Source organism: Heterodontus francisci, chromosome 34, assembly GCF_036365525.1.
Source record: "Heterodontus francisci isolate sHetFra1 chromosome 34, sHetFra1.hap1, whole genome shotgun sequence".
NCBI lineage: Eukaryota > Metazoa > Chordata > Chondrichthyes > Heterodontiformes > Heterodontidae > Heterodontus > Heterodontus francisci.
This window is the reverse complement of record NC_090404.1, coordinates 47,032,006-47,053,669: the sequence shown is the minus strand read 5'-3', so window position 1 is coordinate 47,053,669 and position 21,664 is coordinate 47,032,006. Positions and strand designations below refer to the sequence as shown.

The 21,664-nt window shown below is 47.3% G+C and overlaps 2 non-coding genes across 2 annotated transcripts; both read right to left on the bottom strand.

Annotated features, from left to right (window-relative positions):
* Positions 1-777: 777 nt before the first annotated feature.
* On the bottom strand, positions 778-849 carry trnad-guc (transfer RNA aspartic acid (anticodon GUC)). The gene has a single exon. It is a non-coding gene; the product is annotated as a tRNA-Asp (tRNA).
* A 3,259-nt stretch (positions 850-4,108) lies between these two features.
* Positions 4,109-4,180, bottom strand: trnad-guc (transfer RNA aspartic acid (anticodon GUC)). Its single transcript has one exon. It is a non-coding gene; the product is annotated as a tRNA-Asp (tRNA).
* Between the last annotated feature and the right edge of the window lie 17,484 nt (positions 4,181-21,664).

Here is a 21,664-nt window from a genome sequence, read left to right as displayed (position 1 = left end):
TGACTGAAAGTCGTGTGCTTTCAGACTGAATGTTAACATTCAAGAGAGAATGGCAGGATGCTGCAAGGGAATTAAAAAAAAAATCAGGGCCGAGGGCTGATCACTCGAATACGTTGAGTAGCTCTTGCAAAGGGATCGCACAGGCTATGTGTATTGGGCATGTAGCATTCCCAACACTTTCTTCAGTGCCTCTGAGCACCTTGTCTCGTTGCGCTTGTTACTGAGCCATTCGAGGTTATTAACCTTTGCCACCTTTCACTTCTTTCCGTCCAGGTGGCCCTGACTGAAGTTTGATGGCGTACAAGGTGTGTGGCCTTCCTCCTCAGATTGTCTATCTGCCTTGAACAGGTGGTGGTGTGTGGCTGCTAGAGGGTCATTTTGCTGTCAGACTATGAACGCAATGGTGTTGCTGCCGCGTGAAAGATGCAGTGAAATGTGTTGCGTCGTGGCTTATAAAGCATGTTGGTTGTAGAAAGCGTCGCGGTTTAATGAAGCAATGAAATGTGCCAAGGAAAATGTGTTTAGTGCATTTTGAATGAGCCGCTTTGAGAATGCAAAGAAGAGAAAGTGGCCAGTCTGATGAGTAAAGAGCGGATGTTGTGCGGTGATTGTGATAGGCGGATGTGTGGAACATGTTTGCTGTTGATAGTTTTGATAAAACGGGTGGCGGGCCGCGTACGTGTTGTGGATGAGAGTCTCCACGCGGCAGTGCAAAGCGATTTGGAATTCAAAAAGTTTCACCGAACAGCTCGCGGGTGGCCTCAGCAACGCTCACGCCTCCCCGTCGGGGAATTGAACACCGGTCTCCCGCGTGACAGGCGGGAATACTCACCACTATACTAACGAGGAAGCACACGGAAAGGCTTCCTACAGTTTGCCAGAGATTGCCAGCCACCTTTGGGTTTCAGAGATGTTGTGTCAGCTTGGAGGGGGCACGTTTCCATCACCATTTCGGCTTCTACTTTGGAGCCAGGCAGCCGACGCAGGATCTCGGCTAAAGCTCTTGACTCAATCAATTCAATTTTATCCCTCGTCCCACATCATTGATGTTACATCGCACAGTGATTTTCCTCCTCTCTGTGATGGCATACATTCAACACTTTCATCCAGTTCAGTCCTGTGACAGCTGCAGAGATCTGGACGGCGGATTCGCACTTTTGCGGGCTTGATATTGCACATCATCGGCCACTACAGGCAAACAGGAAACGCATATGATTTTTTTTTTGCTTGTTTGTTTGTTTGTTTCTTTATTTCTTTACTTGTTTGTTTTTCTCTCTTTTCCTGGCTTTGCAACAGAAGCAAGCACGATATGCAAAATACTTGGAGTTCAATGTTTTGGCCCACGCTGCATTATTCTTTTCCCCTTTCCCGACACCACACTTTAGAAAGAAATCCTTCGTGTGGGTATCGAGAAGGATTGGCACCATGGGCTCGCCGTGGATGACTTCAGGTACACGGTGTGCAAAAGTGCAAGATGGGCGTTGTTCTATCATGCTCACAGAAGTTTTGATCTTGGTGTTCCAAACAAGGACTGTTTTGAGCGAGCAAGCTTTTTTGTGGCAGGAGGGAAGGGTTAACCAGAGGTCAAGAAGATAAGGTGATTCGCATTCGAAGCAGACGTACAAGGCAAGAAGGATTAGTTTAGGCAGCATGTTGTTGTGTGAGCTGACTGAAAGTCGTGTGCTTTCAGACTGAATGATAACATTCTAGAGAGAATGGCAGGATGCTGCAAGGGAATTAAAAAAAAAATCAGGGCCGAGGGCTGATCACTCGAATACGTTGAGTAGCTCTTGCAAAGGGATCGCACAGGCGATGTGTATTGGGCATGTAGCATTCCCAACACTTTCTTCAGTGCCTCTGAGCACCTTGTCTCGTTGCGCTTGTTACTGAGCCATTCGAGGTTATTAACCTTTGCCACCTTTCACTTCTTTCCGTCCAGGTGGCCCTTGCTGAAGTTTGATGGCGTACAAGGTGTGTGATCTTCCTCCTCTGATTGTCTATCTGCCTTGAACAGGTGGTGGTGTGTGGCTGCTAGAGGGTCATTTTGCTGTCAGACTATGAACGCAATGGTGTTGCTGCCGCGTGAAAGATGTAGTGAAATGTGTTGCGTCGTGGCTTATAAAGCATGTTGGTTGTAGAAAGCGTCGCGGTTTAATGAAGCAATGAAATGTGCCAAGGAAAATGTGTTTAGTGCATTTTGAATGAGCCGCTTTGAGAATGCAAAGAAGAGAAAGTGGCCAGTCTGATGAGTAAAGAGCGGATGTTGTGCGGTGATTGTGATAGGCGGATGTGTGGAACATGTTTGCTGTTGATAGTTTTGATAAAACGGGTGGCGGGCCGCGTACGTGTTGTGGATGAGAGTCTCCATGCGGCAGTGCAAAGCGATTTGGAATTCAAAAAGTTTCCCGTAACAGCTCTCGGGTGGCCTCATCAACGCTCACGCCTGCCCGTCGGGGAATTGAACCCCAGTCTCCCGCGTGACAAGCGGGGATACTCACCACTATACTAACGAGGAAGCACACTAAAAGGCTTCCGACAGTTTGCCAGAGATTGCCAGCCACCTTTGGGCTTCAGAGATGTTGTGTCAGCTTGGAGGGGGCACGTTTCCATCACCATTTAGGCTTCTCCTTTGGAGCCAGGCAGCCGACGCAGTACCACCGCTAAAGCTCTTGACTCAATCAATTCAATTTTATCCCTCATCCCACATCATTGATGTTACATCGCACAGTGATTTGCCTCCTCTCTGTGATGGCATACATTCAACACTTTCATCCAGTTCAGTCCTGTGACAGCTGCAGAGATCTGGACGGCGGATTCGCACTTTTGCGGGCTTGATATTGCACATCATCGGCCACTGCAGGCAAGCAGGAAACGCATATGATTTTTTTCTTGCTTGTTTGCTTGTTTGTTTCTTTCTTTCTTTACTTGTTTGTTTTTCTCTCTTTTCCTGGCTTTGCAACAGAAGCAAGCACGATATGCAAAATACTTGGAGTTCAATGTTTTGGCCCACGCTGCATTATTCTTTTCCCCTTTCCCGACACCACACTTTAGAAAGAAATCCTTCGTGTGGGTATCGAGAAGGATTGGCACCATGGGCTCGCCGTGGATGACTTCAGGTACACGGTGTGCAAAAGTGCAAGATGGGCGTTGTTCTCCCGTTCTCAGAGGAGTTTTGATCTTGGTGTTCCAAACAAGGACTGTTTTGAGCGTGAAAGCTTTTTTGTGGCAGGAGGGAAGGGTTAACCAGAGGACAAGAAGTTAAGGTGATTCGCATTCGAAGCAGACGTACAAGGAAAGAAGGATTAGTTTAGGCAGCATGTTGTTTTGTGAGCTGACTGAAAGTCGTGTGCTTTCAGATTGAATGTTAACATTCAAGAGAGAATGGCAGGATGCTGCAAGGGAATTTAAAAAAAATCAGGGCCGAGGGCTGATCACTCGATTACGTTGAGTAGCTCTTGCAAAGGGATCGCACAGGCTATGTGTATTGGGCATGTAGCATTCCCAACACTTTCTTCAGTGCCTCTGAGCACCTTGTCTCGTTGCGCTTGTTTCTGAGCCATTCGAGGTTATTAACCTTTGCCACCTTTCACTTCTTTCCGTCCAGGTGGCCCTTGCTGAAGTTTGATGGCGTACAAGGTGTGTGACCTTCCTCCTCAGATTGTCTATCTGCCTTGAACAGGTGGTGGTGTGTGGCTGCTAGAGGGTTTATTTGCTGTCAGACTATGAACGCAATGGTGTTGCTGCCGCGTGAAAGATGTAGTGAAATGTGTTGCGTCGTGGCTAATAAAGCATGTTGGTTGTGGAAAGCGTCGCGGTTTAATGAAGCAATGAAATGTGCCAAGGAAAATGTGTTTAGTGCATTTTGAATGAGCCGCTTTGTGAATGCAAAGAAGAGAAAGTGGCCAGTCTGATGAGTAAAGAGCGGATGTTGTGCGGTGATTGTGATAGGCAGATGTGTGGAACATGTTTGCTGTTGATAGTTTTGATAAAATGGGTGGCGGGCCGCGTACGTGTTGTGGATGAGAGTCTACATGCGGCAGTGCAAAGCGATTTGAAATTCAAAAAGTTACCCCTAACAGCTCTCGGGTGGCCTCATCAACGCTCACGCCTCCCCGTCGGGGAATTGAACCCCAGTCTCCCGCGTGACAGGCGGGGATACTCACCACTATACTAACGAGGAAGCACACAAAGAGGCTTCCTACAGTTTGCCAGAGATTGCCAGCCACCTTTGGGCTTCAGAGATGTTGTGTCAGCTTGGAGGGGGCACGTTTCCATCACCATTTAGGCTTCTACTTTAGAGCCAGGCAGCCGACGCAGTACCACCGCTAAAGCTCTTGACTCAATCAATTCAATTTTATCCCTCATCCCACATCATTGATGTTACATCGCACAGTGATTTGCCTCCTCTCTGTGATGGCATACATTCAACACTTTCATCCAGTTCAGTCCTGTGACAGCTGCAGAGATCTGGACGGCGGATTCGCACTTTTGCGGGCTTGATATTGCACATCATCGGCCACTACAGGCAAGCAGGAAACGCATATGGTTTTTTTTTGCTTGTTTGCTTGTTTGTTTCTTTCTTTCTTTACTTGTTTGTTTTTCTCTATTTTCCTGGCTTTGCAACAGAAGCAAGCACGATATGCAAAATACTTGGAGTTCAATGTTTTGGCCCATGCTGCATTATTCTTTTCCCCTTTCCCGACACCACACTTTAGAAAGAAATCCTTCGTGTGGGTATCGAGAAGGATTGGCACCATGGGCTCGCCGTGGATGACTTCAGGTACACGGTGTGCAAAAGTGCAAGATGGGCGTTGTTCTCTCGTGCTCACAGAAGTTTTGATCTTGGTGTTCCAAACAAGGACTGTTTTGAGCGAGAAATCTTTTTTGTGGCAGGAGGGAAGGGTTAACCAGAGGACAAGAAGATAAGGTGATTCGCATTCGAAGCAGACGTACAAGGAAAGAAGGATTAGTTTAGGCAGCATGTTGTTGTGTGAGCTGACTGAAAGTCGTGTGCTTTCAGATTGAATGTTAACATTCAAGAGAGAATGGCAGGATGCTGCAAGGGAATTAAAAAAAAATCAGGGCCGAGGGCTGATCACTCGAATACGTTGAGTAGCTCTTGCAAAGGGATCGCACAGGCTATGTGTATTGGGCATGTAGCATTCCCAACACTTTCTTCAGTGCCTCTGAGCACCTTGTCTCGTTGCGCTTGTTACTGAGCCATTCGAGGTTATTAACATTTGCCACCTTTCACTTCTTTCCGTCCAGGTGGCCCTTGCTGAAGTTTGATGGCGTACAAGGTGTGTGACCTTCCTCCTCAGATTGTCTATCTGCCTTGAACAGGTGGTGGTGTGTGGCTGCTAGAGGGCTATTTTGCTGTCAGACTATGAACGCAATGGTGTTGCTGCCGCGTGAAAGATGTAGTGAAATGTGTTGCGTCGTGGCTTATAAAGCATGTTGGTTGTAGAAAGCGTCGCGGTTTAATGAAGCAATGAAATGTGCCAAGGAAAATGTGTTTAGTGCATTTTGAATGAGCCGCTTTGTGAATGCAAAGAAGAGAAAGTGGCCAGTCTGATGAGTAAAGAGCGGATGTTGTGCGGTGATTGTGATAGGCGGATGTGTGGAACATGTTTGCTGTTGATAGTTTTGATAAAACGGGTGGCGGGCCGCGTACGTGTTGTGGATGAGAGTCTCCATGCGGCAGTGCAAAGCGATTTGGAATTCAAAAAGTTTCCCCTAACAGCTCTCGGGTGACCTCAGCAACGCTCACGCCTCACCGTCGGTGAATTGAACCCCGCTCTCCCGAATGACAGGCGGGGACACTCACCACTATACTAACGAGGAAGCACACGGAAAATCTTCCTACAGTTTGCCAGAGATTGCCAGCCACCTTTGGGCTTCAGAGATGTTGTGTCAGCTTGGAGGGGGCACGTTTCCATCACCATTTCGGCTTCTGCTTTGGAGCCAGGCAGCCGACGCTGTACCACCGCTAAAGCTCTTGACTCAATCAATTCAATTTTATCCCTCATCCCACATCATTGATGTTACATCGCACAGTGATTTGCCTCCTCTCTGTGATGGCATACATTCAACACTTTCATCCAGTTCAGTCCTGTGACAGCTGCAGAGATCTGGACGGCGGATTCGCACTTTTTCGGGCTTGATATTGCACATCATCGGCCACTACAGGCAAGCAGGAAACGCATATGGTTTTTTTTTTTGCTTGTTTGCTTGTTTCTTTCTTTCTTTCTTTACTTGTTTGTTTTTCTCTCTTTTCCTGGCTTTGCAACAGAAGCAAGCACGATATGCAAAATACTTGGAGTTCAATGTTTTGGCCCACGCTGCATTATTCTTTTCCCCTTTCCCGACACCACACTTTAGAAAGAAATCCTTCGTGTGGGTATCGAGAAGGATTGGCACCATGGGCTCGCCGTGGATGACTTCAGGTACACGGTGTGCTAAAGTGCAAGGTGGGCGTTGTTCTCTCGTGCGCACAGAAGTTTTGATCTTGGTGTTCCAAACAAGGACTGTTTTGAGCGAGAAAGCTTTTTTGTGGCAGGAGGGAAGGGTTAACCAGAGGACAAGAAGATCAGGTGATTCGCATTCGAAGCAGACGTACAAGGAAAGAAGGATTAGTTTAGGCAGCATGTTGTTGTGTGAGCTGACTGAAAGTCGTGTGCTTTCAGATTGAATGTTAACATTCAAGAGAGAATGGCAGGATGCTGCAAGGGAATTAAAAAAAAAATCAGGGCCGAGGGCTGATCACTCGAATACGTTGAGTAGCTCTTGCAAAGGGATCGCACAGGCTATGTGTATTGGGCATGTAGCATTCCCAACACTTTCTTCAGTGCCTCTGAGCACCTTGTCTCGTTGCGCTTGTTACTGAGCCATTCGAGGTTATTAACATTTGCCACCTTTCACTTCTTTCCGTCCAGGTGGCCCTTGCTGAAGTTTGATGGCGTACAAGGTGTGTGACCTTCCTCCTCAGATTGTCTATCTGCCTTGAACAGGTGGTGGTGTGTGGCTGCTAGAGGGCTATTTTGCTGTCAGACTATGAACGCAATGGTGTTGCTGCCGCGTGAAAGATGTAGTGAAATGTGTTGCGTCGTGGCTTATAAAGCATGTTGGTTGTAGAAAGCGTCGCGGTTTAATGAAGCAATGAAATGTGCCAAGGAAAATGTGTTTAGTGCATTTTGAATGAGCCGCTTTGTGAATGCAAAGAAGAGAAAGTGGCCAGTCTGATGAGTAAAGAGCGGATGTTGTGCGGTGATTGTGATAGGCGTATGTGTGGAACATGTTTGCTGTTGATAGTTTTGATAAAACGGGTGGCGGGCCGCGTACGTGTTGTGGATGAGAGTCTCCATGCGGCAGTGCAAAGCGATTTGGAATTCAAAAAGTTTCCCCTAACAGCTCTCGGGTGACCTCAGCAACGCTCACGCCTCACCGTCGGTGAATTGAACCCCGCTCTCCCGAATGACAGGCGGGGACACTCACCACTATACTAACGAGGAAGCACACGGAAAATCTTCCTACAGTTTGCCAGAGATTGCCAGCCACCTTTGGGCTTCAGAGATGTTGTGTCAGCTTGGAGGGGGCACGTTTCCATCACCATTTCGGCTTCTACTTTGGAGCCAGGCAGCCGACGCTGTACCACCGCTAAAGCTCTTGACTCAATCAATTCAATTTTATCCCTCATCCCACATCATTGATGTTACATCGCACAGTGATTTGCCTCCTCTCTGTGATGGCATACATTCAACACTTTCATCCAGTTCAGTCCTGTGACAGCTGCAGAGATCTGGACGGCGGATTCGCACTTTTTCGGGCTTGATATTGCACATCATCGGCCACTACAGGCAAGCAGGAAACGCATATGGTTTTTTTTTTTGCTTGTTTGCTTGTTTCTTTCTTTCTTTCTTTACTTGTTTGTTTTTCTCTCTTTTCCTGGCTTTGCAACAGAAGCAAGCACGATATGCAAAATACTTGGAGTTCAATGTTTTGGCCCACGCTGCATTATTCTTTTCCCCTTTCCCGACACCACACTTTAGAAAGAAATCCTTCGTGTGGGTATCGAGAAGGATTGGCACCATGGGCTCGCCGTGGATGACTTCAGGTACACGGTGTGCAAAAGTGCAAGGTGGGCGTTGTTCTCTCGTGCGCACAGAAGTTTTGATCTTGGTGTTCCAAACAAGGACTGTTTTGAGCGAGAAAGCTTTTTTGTGGCAGGAGGGAAGGGTTAACCAGAGGACAAGAAGATCAGGTGATTCGCATTCGAAGCAGACGTACAAGGAAAGAAGGATTAGTTTAGGCAGCATGTTGTTGTGTGAGCTGACTGAAAGTCGTGTGCTTTCAGATTGAATGTTAACATTCAAGAGAGAATGGCAGGATGCTGCAAGGGAATTAAAAAAAAAATCAGGGCCGAGGGCTGATCACTCGAATACGTTGAGTAGCTCTTGCAAAGGGATCGCACAGGCTATGTGTATTGGGCATGTAGCATTCCCAACACTTTCTTCAGTGCCTCTGAGCACCTTGTCTCGTTGCGCTTGTTACTGAGCCATTCGAGGTTATTAACCTTTGCCACCTTTCACTTCTTTCCGTCCAGGTGGCCCTTGCTGAAGTTTGATGGCGTACAAGGTGTGTGACCTTCCTCCTCAGATTGTCTATCTGCCTTGAACAGGTGGTGGTGTGTGGCTGCTAGAGGGCTATTTTGCTGTCAGACTATGAACGCAATGGTGTTGCCTCCGCGTGAAAGATGTAGTGAAATGTGTTGCGTCGTGGCTTATAAAGCATGTTGGTTGTAGAAAGCGTCGCGGTTTAATGAAGCAATGAAATGTGCCAAGGAAAATGTGTTTAGTGCATTTTGAATGAGCCGCTTTGTGAATGCAAAGAAGAGAAAGTGGCCAGTCTGATGAGTAAAGAGCGGATGTTGTGCGGTGATTGTGATAGGCGGATGTGTGGAACATGTTTGCTGTTGATAGTTTTGATAAAACGGGTGGCGGGCCGCGTACGTGTTGTGGATGAGAGTCTCCATGCGGCAGTGCAAAGCGATTTGGAATTCAAAAAGTTTCCCCTAACAGCTCTCGGGTGACCTCAGCAACGCTCACGCCTCACCGTCGGTGAATTGAACCCCGCTCTCCCGAATGACAGGCGGGGACACTCACCACTATACTAACGAGGAAGCACACAGAAAACCATCCTACAGTTTGCCAGAGATTGCCAGCCACCTTTGGGCTTCAGAGATGTTGTGTCAGCTTGGAGGGGGCACGTTTCCATCACCATTTAGGCTTCTACTTTGGAGCCAGGCAGCCGACGCAGTACCACCGCTAAAGCTCTTGACTCAATCAATTCAATTTTATCCCTCATCCCACATCATTGATGTTACATCGCACAGTGATTTGCCTCCTCTCTGTGATGGCATACATTCAACACTTTCATCCAGTTCAGTCCTTTGACAGCTGCAGAGATCTGGACGGCGGATTCGCACTTTTACTGGCTTGATATTGCACATCATCGGCCACTGCAGGCAAGCAGGAAACGCATATGGTTTTTTTTTTTGCTTGTTTGCTTGTTTCTTTCTTTCTTTCTTTACTTGTTTGTTTTTCTCTCTTTTCCTGGCTTTGCAACAGAAGCAAGCACGATATGCAAAATACTTGGAGTTCAATGTTTTGGCCCACGCTGCATTATTCTTTTCCCCTTTCCCGACACCACACTTTAGAAAGAAATCCTTCGTGTGGGTATCGAGAAGGATTGGCACCATAGGCTCGCCGTGGATGACTTCAGGTACACGGTGTGCAAAAGTGCAAGGTGGGCGTTGTTCTCTCGTGCTCACAGAAGTTTTGATCTTGGTGTTCCAAACAAGGACTGTTTTGAGCGAGAAAGCTTTTTTGTGGCAGGAGGGAAGGGTTAACCAGAGGACAAGAAGATAAGGTGATTCGCATTCGAAGCAGACGGACAAGGAAAGAAGGATTAGTTTAGGCAGCATGTTGTTGTGTGAGCTGACTGAAAGTCGTGTGCTTTCAGATTGAATGTTAACATTCAAGAGAGAATGGCAGGATGCTGCAAGGGAATTAAAAAAAAAATCAGGGCCGAGGGCTGATCACTCGAATACGTTGAGTAGCTCTTGCAAAGGGATCGCACAGGCTATGTGTATTGGGCATGTGGCATTCCCAACACTTTCTTCAGTGCCTCTGAGCACCTTGTCTCGTTGCGCTTGTTACTGAGCCATTCGAGGTTATTAACCTTTGCCACCTTTCACTTCTTTCCGTCCAGGTGGCCCTTGCTGAAGTTTGATGGCGTACAAGGTGTGTGACCTTCCTCCTCAGATTGTCTATCTGCCTTGAACAGGTGGTGGTGTGTGGCTGCTAGAGGGTCATTTTGCTGTCAGACTATGAACGCAATGGTGTTGCTGCCGCGTGAAAGATGTAGTGAAATGTGTTGCGTCGTGGCTTATAAAGCATGTTGGTTGTAGAAAGCGTCGCGGTTTAATGAAGCAATGAAATGTGCCAAGGAAAATGTGTTTAGTGCATTTTGAATGAGCCGCTTTGTGAATGCAAAGAAGAGAAAGTGGCCAGTCTGATGAGTAAAGAGCGGATGTTGTGCGGTGATTGTGATAGGCGGATGTGTGGAACATGTTTGCTGTTGATAGTTTTGATAAAACAGGTGGTGGGAAAAGTACGTGTTGTGGATGAGAGTCTCCATGAGGCAGTGCAAAGCGATTTGGAATTCAGAAAGTTTCCCCTAACAGATCTCGGGTGGCCTCAGCAACGCACACGCCTCCCCGTCGGGGAATTGAAACCCGGTCTCCCGCGAGACAGGCGGGGATACTCACCACTATACTAACGAAGAAGCACACTGAAAGGCTTCCGACAGTTTGCCAGAGATTGCCAGCCACCATTGGGCTTCAGAGATGTTGTGTCAGCTTGGAGGGGGCACGTTTCCATCACCATTTAGGCTTCTACTTTGGAGCCAGGCAGCCGACGCAGTACCACCGCTAAAGCTCTTGACTCAATCAATTCAATTTTATCCCCCATCCCACATCATTGATGTTACATCGCACAGTGATTTGCCTCCTCTCTGTGATGGCATACATTCAACACTTTCATCCAGTTCAGTCCTGTGACAGCTGCAGAGATCTGGACGTCGGATTCGCACTTTTGCGGGCTTGATATTGCACATCATCGGCCACTACAGGCAAACAGGAAATGCAAATGATTTTTTTTTTGCTTGTTTGTTTGTTTCTTTCTTTCTTTCTTTACTTGTTTGTTTTTCTCTCTTTTCCTGGCTTTGCAACAGAAGCAAGCACGATATGCAAAATACTTGGAGTTCAATGTTTTGGCCCACGCTGCATTATTCTTTTCCCCTTTCCCGACACCACACTTTAGAAATAAATCCTTCGTGTGGGTATCGAGAAGGATTGGCACCATGGGCTCGCCGTGGATGTCTTCAGGTACACGGTGTGCAAAAGTGCAAGATGGGCGTTGTTCTATCATGCTCACAGAAGGTTTGATCTTGGTGTTCCAAACAAGGACTGTTTTGAGCGAGCAAGCTTTTTTGTGGCAGGAGGGAAGGGTTAACCAGAGGACAAGAAGATAAGGTGATTCGCATTCGAAGCAGACGTACAAGGCAAGAAGGATTAGTTTAGGCAGCATGTTGTTGTGTGAGCTGACTGAAAGTCGTGTGCTTTCAGACTGAATGTTAACATTCAAGAGAGAATGGCAGGATGCTGCAAGGGAATTAAAAAAAAATCAGGGCCGAGGGCTGATCACTCGAATACGTTGAGTAGCTCTTGCAAAGGGATCGCACAGGCTATGTGTATTGGGCATGTAGCATTCCCAACACTTTCTTCAGTGCCTCTGAGCACCTTGTCTCGTTGCGCTTGTTACTGAGCCATTCGAGGTTATTAACCTTTGCCACCTTTCACTTCTTTCCGTCCAGGTGGCCCTTACTGAAGTTTGATGGCGTACAAGGTGTGTGACCTTCCTCCTCAGATTGTCTATCTGCCTTGAACAGGTGGTGGTGTGTGGCTGCTAGAGGGTCATTTTGCTGTCAGACTATGAACGCAATGGTGTTGCTGCCGCGTGAAAGATGCAGTGAAATGTGTTGCGTCGTGGCTTATAAAGCATGTTGGTTGTCGAAAGCGTCGCGGTTTAATGAAGCAATGAAATGTGCCAAGGAAAATGTGTTTAGTGCATTTTGAATGAGCCGCTTTGAGAATGCAAAGAAGAGAAAGTGGCCAGTCTGATGAGTAAAGAGCGGATGTTGTGCGGTGATTGTGATAGGCGGATGTGTGGAACATGTTTGCTGTTGATAGTTTTGATAAAACGGGTGGCGGGCCGCGTACGTGTTGTGGATGAGAGTCTCCATGCGGCAGTGCAAAGCGATTTGGAATTCAAAAAGTTTCCCCTAACAGCTCTCGGGTGGCCTCAGCAACGCTCACGCCTCCCCGTCGGGGAATTGAACCCCGGTCTCCCGCGTGACAGGCGATGATACTCACCACTATACTAAAATGGAAGCACACAGCAATGCTTTTTACAGTTTGCCAGAGATTGCCAGCCACCATTGGGCTTCAGAGATGTTGTGTCAGCTTGGAGGGGGCACGTTTCCATCACCATTTAGGCTTCTACTTTGGAGCCAGGCAGCCGACGCAGTACCACCGCTAAAGCTCAATCAATTCAATTTTATCCCTCATCCCACATCATTGATGTTACATCGCACAGTGATTTGCCTCCTCTCTGTGATGGCATACATTCAACACTTTCATCCAGTTCAGTCCTGTGACAGCTGCAGAGATCTGGACGGCGGATTCGCACTTTTGCGGGCTTGATATTGCACATCATCGGCCACTACAGGCAAGCAGGAAACGCATATGGTTTTTTTTTGCTTGTTTGCTTGTTTGTTTCTTTCTTTCTTGACTTGTTTGTTTTTCTCTCTTTTCCTGGCTTTGCAACAGAAGCAAGCACGATATGCAAAATACTTGGAGTTCAATGTTTTGGCCCACGCTGCATTATTCTTTTCCCCTTTCCCGACACCACACTTTAGAAAGAAATCCTTCGTGTGGGTATGGAGAAGGATTGGCACCATGGGCTCGCCGTGGATGACTTCAGGTACACGGTGTGCAAAAGAGCAAGATGGGCGTTGTTCTCTCGTGCTCACAGAAGTTTTGATCTTGGTGTTCCAAACAAGGACTGTTTTGAGCGAGAAAGCTTTTTTGTGGCAGGAGGGAAGGGTTAACCAGAGGAAAAGAAGATAAGGTGATTCGCATTCGAAGCAGACGTACAAGGAAAGAAGTATTAGTTTAGGCAGCATGTTGTTGTGTGAGCTGACTGAAAGTCGTGTGCTTTCAGATTGAATGTTAACATTCAAGAGAGAATGGCAGGATGCTGCAAGGGAATTAAAAAAAAAAATCAGGGCCGAGGGCTGATCACTCGAATACGTTGAGTAGCTCTTGCAAAGGGATCGCACAGGCTATGTGTATTGGGCATGTAGCATTCCCAACACTTTCTTCAGTGCCTCTGAGCACCTTGTCTCGTTGCGCTTGTTACTGAGCCATTCGAGGTTATTAACCTTTGCCACCTTTCACTTCTTTCCGTCCAGGTGGCCCTTGCTGAAGTTTGATGGCGTACAAGGTGTGTGACCTTCCTCCTCAGATTGTCTATCTGCCTTGAACAGGTGGTGGTGTGTGGCTGCTAGAGGGTCATTTTGCTGTCAGACTATGAACGCAATGGTGTTGCTGCCGCGTGAAAGATGTAGTGAAATGTGTTGCGTCGTGGCTTATAAAGCATGTTGGTTGTAGAAAGCGTCGCGGTTTAATGAAGCAATGAAATGTGCCAAGGAAAATGTGTTTAGTGCATTTTGAATGAGCCGCTTTGAGAATGCAAAGAAGAGAAAGTGGCCAGTCTGATGAGTAAAGAGCGGATGTTGTGCGGTGATTGTGATAGGCGGATGTGTGGAACATGTTTGCTGTTGATAGTTTTGATAAAACGGGTGGAGGGCCGCGTATGTGTTGTGGATGAGAGTCTCCATGCGGCAGTGCAAAGCGATTTGGAATTCTGAAAGTTTCCCCTAACAGCTCTCGGGTGGCCTCAGCAACGCTCACGCCTCCCCGTAGGGGAACTGAACCCCGGTCTCCCGCGTGATAGGCGGGGATACTCACCACTATACTAACGAGGAAGCGCACAGTAATGCTTCCTACAGTTTGCCAGAGATTGCCAGCCACCTTTGGGCTTCATAGATGTTGTGTCAGCTTGGAGGGGGCACGTTTCCATCACCATTTAGGCTTCTACTTTGGAGCCAGGCAGCCGACGCAGGATCTCCGCTAAAGCTCTTGACTCAATCAATTCAATTTTATCCCTCATCCCACATCATTGATGTTACATCGCACAGTCATTTACCTCCTCTCTGTGATGGCATACATTCAACACTTTCATCCAGTTCAGTCCTGTGACAGCTGCAGAGATCTGGACGGCGGATTCGCACTTTTGCGGGCTTGATATTGCACATCATCGGCCACTACAGGCAAGCAGGAAACGCATATGGTTTTTTTTTGCTTGTTTGCTTGTTTGTTTCTTTCTTTCTTTACCTGTTTGTTTTTCTCTCTTTTCCTGGCTTTGCAACAGAAGCAAGCACGATATGCAAAATACTTGGAGTTCAATGTTTTGGCCCACGCTGCATTATTCTTTTCCCCTTTCCCGACACCACACTTTAGAAAGAAACCCTTCGTGTGGGTATCGAGAAGGATTGGCACCATGGGCTCGCCGTGGATGACTTCAGGTACACGGTGTGCAAAAGTGCAAGATGGGCGTTGTTCTCTCGTGCTCACAGAAGTTTTGATCTTGGTGTTCCAAACAAGGACTGTTTTGAGCGAGAAAGCTTTTTTGTGGCAGGAGGGAAGGGTTAACCAGAGGACAAGAAGATAAGGTGATTCGCATTCGAAGCAGACGTACAAGGAAAGAAGTATTAGTTTAGGCAGCATGTTGTTGTGTGAGCTGACTGAAAGTCGTGTGCTTTCAGATTGAATGTTAACATTCAAGAGAGAATGGCAGGATGCTGCAAGGGAATTAAAAAAAAAAATCAGGGCCGAGGGCTGATCACTCGAATACGTTGAGTAGCTCTTGCAAAGGGATCGCACAGGCTATGTGTATTGGGCATGTAGCATTCCCAACACTTTCTTCAGTGCCTCTGAGCACCTTGTCTCGTTGCGCTTGTTACTGAGCCATTCGAGGTTATTAACCTTTGCCACCTTTCACTTCTTTCCGTCCAGGTGGCCCTTGCTGAAGTTTGATGGCGTACAAGGTGTGTGACCTTCCTCCTCAGATTGTCTATCTGCCTTGAACAGGTGGTGGTGTGTGGCTGCTAGAGGGTCATTTTGCTGTCAGACTATGAACGCAATGGTGTTGCTGCCGCGTGAAAGATGTAGTGAAATGTGTTGCGTCGTGGCTTATAAAGCATGTTGGTTGTAGAAAGCGTCGCGGTTTAATGAAGCAATGAAATGTGCCAAGGAAAATGTGTTTAGTGCATTTTGAATGAGCCGCTTTGAGAATGCAAAGAAGAGAAAGTGGCCAGTCTGATGAGTAAAGAGCGGATGTTGTGCGGTGATTGTGATAGGCGGATGTGTGGAACATGTTTGCTGTTGATAGTTTTGATAAAACGGGTGGCGGGCCGCGTACGTGTTGTGGATGAGAGTCTCCATGCGGCAGTGCAAAGCGATTTGGAATTCTGAAAGTTTCCCCTAACAGCTCTCGGGTGGCCTCAGCAACGCTCACGCCTCCCCGTCGGGGAACTGAACCTCGGTCCCCCGCGTGATAGGCAGGGATACTCACCACTATACTAACGAGGAAGCACACAGTAAGGCTTCCTACAGTTTGCCAGAGATTGCCAGCCACCTTTGGGCTTCAGAGATGTTGTGTCAGCTTGGAGGGGGCACGTTTCCATCACCATTTAGGCTTCTACTTTGGAGCCAGGCAGCCGACGCAGGATCTCCGCTAAAGCTCTTGACTCAATCAATTCAATTTTTACCCTCATCCCACATCATTGATGTTACATCGCACAGTGATTTGCCTCCTCTCTGTGATGGCATACATTCAACACTTTCATCCAGTTCAGTCCTGTGACAGCTGCAGAGATCTGGACGGCGGATTCGCACTTTTGCGGGCTTGATATTGCACATCATCGGCCACTGCAGGCAAGCAGGAAACGCATATGGTTTTTTTTTGCTTGTTTGCTTGTTTGTTTGTTTCTATCTTTACTTGTTTGTTTTTCTCTCTTTTCCTGGCTTTGCAACAGAAGCAAGCACGATATGCAAAATACTTGGAGTTCAATGTTTTGGCCCACGCTGCATTATTCTTTTCCCCTTTCCCGACACCACACTTTAGAAAGAAATCCTTCGTGTGGGTATCGAGAAGGATTGGCACCATGGGCTCGCCGTGGATGACTTCAGGTACACGGTGTGCAAAAGTGCAAGATGGGCGTTGTTCTCTCGTGCTCACAGAAGTTTTGATCTTGGTGTTCCAAACAAGGACTGTTTTGAGCGAGAAAACTTTTTTGTGGCAGGAGGGAAGGGTTAACCAGAGGACAAGAAGATAAGGTGATTCGCATTCGAAGCAGACGTACAAGGAAAGAAGTATTAGTTTAGGCAGCATGTTGTTGTGTGAGCTGACTGAAAGTCGTGTGCTTTCAGATTGAATGTTAACATTCAAGAGAGAATGGCAGGATGCTGCAAGGGAATTAAAAAAAAAAATCAGGGCCGAGGGCTGATCACTCGAATACGTTGAGTAGCTCTTGCAAAGGGATCGCACAGGCTATGTGTATTGGGCATGTAGCATTCCCAACACTTTCTTCAGTGCCTCTGAGCACCTTGTCTCGTTGCGCTTGTTACTGAGCCATTCGAGGTTATTAACCTTTGCCACCTTTCACTTCTTTCCGTCCAGGTGGCCCTTGCTGAAGTTTGATGGCGTACAAGGTGTGTGACCTTCCTCCTCAGATTGTCTATCTGCCTTGAACAGGTGGTGGTGTGTGGCTGCTAGAGGGTCATTTTGCTGTCAGACTATGAACGCAATGGTGTTGCTGCCGCGTGAAAGATGTAGTGAAATGTGTTGCGTCGTGGCTTATAAAGCATGTTGGTTGTCGAAAGCGTCGCGGTTTAATGAAGCAATGAAATGTGCCAAGGAAAATGTGTTTAGTGCATTTTGAATGAGCCGCTTTGAGAATGCAAAGAAGAGAAAGTGGCCAGTCTGATGAGTAAAGAGCGGATGTTGTGCGGTGATTGTGATAGGCGGATGTGTGGAACATGTTTGCTGTTGATAGTTTTGATAAAACGGGTGGCGGGCCGCGTACGTGTTGTGGATGAGAGTCTCCATGCGGCAGTGCAAAGCGATTTGGAATTCAAAAAGTTTTCCCTAATAGCTCTCAGGTGGCTTCAGCAGCGCTCACGCCTCCCCGTCCGGGAATTGAATCCCCAGTCTCCCGCGTGACAGGCGGGGATACTCACCACTATACTAACGAGGAAGCACACCGAAAGGCTTCCTACAGTTTGCCAGAGATTGCCAGCCACCTTTGGGCTTCAGAGATGTTGTGTCAGCTTGGAGGGGGCACGTTTCCATCACCATTTAGGCTTCTACTTTGGAGCCAGGCAGCCGACGCAGTACCACCGCTAAAGCTCTTGACTCAATCAATTCAATTTTATCCCTCATCCCACATCATTGATGTTACATCGCACAGTGATTTTCCTCCTCTCTGTGATGGCATACATTCAACACTTTCATCCAGTTCAGTCCTGTGACAGCTGCAGAGATCTGGACGGCGGATTCGCACTTTTGCGGGCTTGATATTGCACATCATCGGCCACTGCAGGCAAGCAGGAAACGCATATGGTTTTTTTTGCTTGTTTGCTTGTTTGTTTCCTTCTTTCTTTACTTGTTTGTTTTTCTCTCTTTTCCTGGCTTTGCAACAGAAGCAAGCACGATATGCAAAATACTTGGAGTTCAATGTTTTGGCCCACGCTGCATTATTCTTTTCCCCTTTCCCGACACCACACTTTAGAAAGAAATCCTTCGTGTGGGTATCGAGAAGGATTGGCACCATGGGCTCGCCGTGGATGACTTCAGGTACACGGTGTGCAAAAGTGCAAGATCGGCGTTGTTCTCTCGTGCTCACAGAAGTTTTGATCTTGGTGTTCCAAACAAGGACTGTTTTGAGCGAGAAAACTTTTTTGTGGCAGGAGGGAAGGGTTAACCAGAGGACAAGAAGATAAGATGATTCGCATTCGAAGCAGACGTACAAGGAAGGAAGGATTAGTTTAGGCAGCATGTTGTTGTGTGAGCTGACTGAAAGTCGTGTGCTTTCAGATTGAATGTTAACATTCAAGAGAGAATGGCAGGATGCTGCAAGGGAATTAAAAAAAAAATCAGGGCCGAGGGCTGATCACTCGAATACGTTGAGTAGCTCTTGCAAAGGGATCGCACAGGCTATGTGTATTGGGCATGTAGCATTCCCAACACTTTCTTCAGTGCCTCTGAGCACCTTGTCTCGTTGCGCTTGTTACTGAGCCATTCGAGGTTATTAACCTTTGCCACCTGTCACTTCTTTCCGTCCAGGTGGCCCTTGCTGAAGTTTGATGGCGTACAAGGTGTGTGACCTTCCTCCTCAGATTGTCTATCTGCCTTGAACAGGTGGTGGTGTGTGGCTGCTAGAGGGTCATTTTGCTGTCAGACTATGAACGCAATGGTGTTGCTGCCGCGTGAAAGATGTAGTGAAATGTGTTGCGTCGTGGCTTATAAAGCATGTTGGTTGTAGAAAGCGTCGCGGTTTAATGAAGCAATGAAATGTGCCAAGGAAAATGTGTTTAGTGCATTTTGAATGAGCCGCTTTGAGAATGCAAAGAAGAGAAAGTGGCCAGTCTGATGAGTAAAGAGCGGATGTTGTGCGGTGATTGTGATAGGCGGATGTGTGGAACATGTTTGCTGTTGATAGTTTTGATAAAACGGGTGGCGGGCCGCGTACGTGTTGTGGATGAGAGTCTCCATGCGGCAGTGCAAAGCGATTTGGAATTCAAAAAGTTTTCCCTAATAGCCCTCAGGTGGCTTCAGCAGCGCTCACGCCTCCCCGTCCGGGAATTGAATCCCCAGTTTCCCGCGTGACAGGCGGGGATACTCACCACTATACTAACGAGGAAGCACACAGAAAGGCTTCCGACAGTTTGCCAGAGATTGCCAGCCACCTTTGGGCTTCAGAGATGTTGTGTCAGCTTGGAGGGGGCACGTTTCCATCACCATTTAGGCTTCTACTTTGGAGCCAGGCAGCCGACGCAGTACCACCGCTAAAGCTCTTGACTCAATCAATTCAATTTTATCCCTCATCCCACATCATTGATGTTACATCGCACAGTGATTTTCCTCCTCTCTGTGATGGCATACATTCAACACTTTCATCCAGTTCAGTCCTGTGACAGCTGCAGAGATCTGGACGGCGGAATCGCACTTTTGCGGGCTTGATATTGCACATCATCGGCCACTGCAGGCAAGCAGGAAACGCATATGGTTTTTTTTTGCTTGTTTGCTTGTTTGTTTGTTTCTTTCTTTACTTGTTTGTTTTTCTCTCTTTTCCTGGCTTTGCAACAGAAGCAAGCACGATATGCAAAATACTTGGAGTTCAATGTTTTGGCCCACGCTGCATTATTCTTTTCCCCTTTCCCGACACCACACTTTAGAAAGAAATCCTTCGTGTGGGTATCGAGAAGGATTGGCACCATGGGCTCGCCGTGGATGACTTCAGGTACACGGTGTGCAAAAGTGCAAGATCGGCGTTGTTCTCTCGTGCTCACAGAAGTTTTGATCTTGGTGTTCCAAACAAGGACTGTTTTGAGCGAGAAAGCTTTTTTGTTGCAGGAGGGAAGGGTTAACCAGAGGACAAGAGGATAAGGTGATTCGCATTCGAAGCAGACGTACAAGGAAAGAAGGATTAGTTTAGGCAGCATGTTGTTGTGTGAGCTGACTGAAAGTCGTGTGCTTTCAGATTGAATGTTAACATTCAAGAGAGAATGGCAGGATGCTGCAAGGAAATTAAAAAAAAATCAGGGCCGAGGGCTGATCACTCGAATACGTTGAGTAGCTCATGCAAAGGGATCGCACAGGCTATGTGTATTGGGCATGTAGCATTCCCAACACTTTCTTCAGTGCCTCTGAGCACCTTGTCTCGTTGCGCTTGTTACTGAGCCATTCGAGGTTACTAACCTTTGCCACCTTTCACTTCTTTCCGTCCAGGTGGCCCTTGCTGAAGTTTGATGGCGTACAAGGTGTGTGACCTTCCTCCTCAGATTGTCTATCTGCCTTGAACAGGTGGTGGTGTGTGGCTGCTAGAGGGTCATTTTGCTGTCAGACTATGAAGGCAATGGTGTTGCTGCCGTGTGAAAGATGCAGTGAAATGTGTTGCGTCGTGGCTTATAAAGCATGTTGGTTGTGGAAAGCGTCGCGGTTTAATGAAGCAATGAAATGTGCCAAGGAAAATGTGTTTAGTGCATTTTGAATGAGCCGCTTTGAGAATGCAAAGAAGAGAAAGTGGCCAGTCTGATGAGTAAAGAGCGGATGTTGTGCGGTGATTGTGATAGGCGGATGTGTGGAACATGTTTGCTGTTGATAGTTTTGATAAAACGGGTGGCGGGCCGCGTACGTGTTGTGGATGAGAGTCTCCATGCGGCAGTGCAAAGCGATTTGGAATTTAAAAAGTTTCCCCTAACAGCTCTCGGGTGGCCTCAGCAACGCTCACGCCTCCCCGTCGGGGAATTGAACCCCGGTCTACCGCGTGACATGCGGGGATACTCACCACTATATTAACGAGGAAGCACACAGAAAGGCTTCCGACAGTTTGCCAGAGATTGCCAGCCACCTTTGGGCTTCAGAGATGTTGTGTCAGCTTGGAGGGGGCACGTTTCCATCACCATTTAGGCTTCTACTTTGGAGCCAGGCAGCCGACGCAGTACCACCGCTAAAGCTCTTGACTCAATCAATTCAATTTTATCCCTCATCCCACATCATTGATGTTACATCGCACAGTGATTTGCCGCATCTCTGTGATGGCATACATTCAACACTTTCATCCAGTTCAGTCCTGTGACAGCTGCAGAGATCTGGACGGCGGATTCGCACTTTTGCGGGCTTGATATTGCACATCATCGGCCACTGCAGGCAAGCAGGAAACGCATATGGTTTTTTTTTGCTTGTTTGCTTGTTTCTTTCTTTCTTTCTTTACTTGTTTGTTTTTCTCTCTTTTCCTGGCTTTGCAACAGAAGCAAGCACGATATGCAAAATACTTGGAGTTCAATGTTTTGGCCCACGCTGCATTATTCTTTTCCCCTTTCCCGACACCACACTTTAGAAAGAAATCCTTCGTGTGGGTATCGAGAAGGATTGGCACCATGGGCTCGCCGTGGATGACTTCAGGTACACGGTGTGCAAAAGTGCAAGATCGGCGTTGTTCTATCGTGCTCACAGAAGTTTTGATCTTGGTGTTCCAAACAAGGACTGTTTTGAGCGAGAAAGCTTTTTTGTGGCAGGAGGGAAGGGTTAACCAGAGGACAAGAAGATAAGGTGATTCGCAGTCGAAGCAGACGGACAAGGAAAGAAGGATTAGTTTAGGCAGCATGTTGTTGTGTGAGCTGACTGAAAGTCGTGTG